The sequence below is a fragment of the Leuciscus leuciscus genome, assembly GCF_965113295.1.
Source record: "Leuciscus leuciscus genome assembly, chromosome: 5".
In the NCBI taxonomy this organism is placed as follows: domain Eukaryota; kingdom Metazoa; phylum Chordata; class Actinopteri; order Cypriniformes; family Leuciscidae; genus Leuciscus; species Leuciscus leuciscus.
In genome coordinates, this window is record NC_138729.1 from 6,802,754 (window position 1) to 6,804,163 (window position 1,410).

The following is a 1,410-nucleotide window of genomic DNA, read 5'->3' on the forward strand; positions in this document are numbered from 1 at the left end:
CTGCCTGCGTAGTAACAGTAAATCCTACTGTGAATGTTGCACAGAATCAGAAAAGCTGATAATTCTGTTAATTCCAGGTTGCAATAGCTCTGTCCTTACGTGACTTCATGGGGTTATGAGACCTTTTACAACACTTTCAGACTTTAGACTGTTGTGATGCTGCTGTGAACAAAGTTAAAAGAGGTTCATCATCAGGACTGAAGTGAATGACCTGGACTCGCTATCACAGTTAAGTGTTTTCTCATAACCACAAAAGAAGACATTTAGTTTGTTCTATTCCATCTTAAAATGTATCAGCAGTAATTTAAGTTCATTTAAATCTCATAAATTCATAACTTTTACATTATAACAGTGCTGTATTTTGTCCTGTCAAAGGTTTAGACTTTTAAATTATAGACAGATATATATTAGATATTTCCTCCATGAAAAACATTACACAATGGGGGGAAAAAGGCACTTTTTCAAAGCCACACGTGACGTGTCCATTTACAAAGGCTTTTCTGTTTCATGCTCACAATAATCTTCTTAACAACAGCAGCTTGTTTGTCAGAGTCCCACATCCAACAAAAACTTTCAAACACACGCTGTAAAGGAATTCAAGGAGCTGCTGATCGTTGATAACAACCATATTCCTTAGTTGTCTATCACAACACAGGACAATATTTAATAATGTTAATAAGAAGAAGAAGCCATACATTTGTGAGAACTGTAATATTTACACTAAACCCACGCAGTAGTTTGATGACGGTATTTGTGCATTTTGTTTTCTTTTCAAAACATTTCATCTCTTTTGATCACAAAATGGATTCGACTCTCTAAAACTCGACTCTCTCTTTATTTAATTTGTCAGTGTCCAACAGTGCATATACATACATCACAAGACAATAATGTCGTTTTTGTTTTCTCTAAATCATGAACATTTCCACCACAGTGTCATTTTTCTAACATCTCATTCTGTGGTGAAGTAGCCATCAGTGGTGGAAATGACATAAAATCATGGAATAAAATGGCAGACTCATCCTTTTTGCTAAGGTTTCTACAAATCCCACCTTGACTGTAAATGACACACTATAAAGACATTTGGTTCACATAGCCCATCTCATATCTCATCTGAAGTAGCCTATATCATCTTTACTGACACTGTTGTCTTCTAAGTAAACGTAAAAAAAATAAAAATAAATAAAAACTTTATTGGGGGCAAAATAGTTGTTGAAATTATAGTGCAGCTGAGAGACACCCATAACTTGTGTAAAACTTGACATAAAAAATGTTTTTGTTTTGTTTTTACAGTCTCCTCTCTCTCTCTCTCTCTCTCTCTCTCTCTCTCTCTCTCTCTCTCTCTCTCTCTCTCTCTCTCTCTCTCCCTCTCTCTCTCTCTCTCACACACACACACACACACACACTGAACAG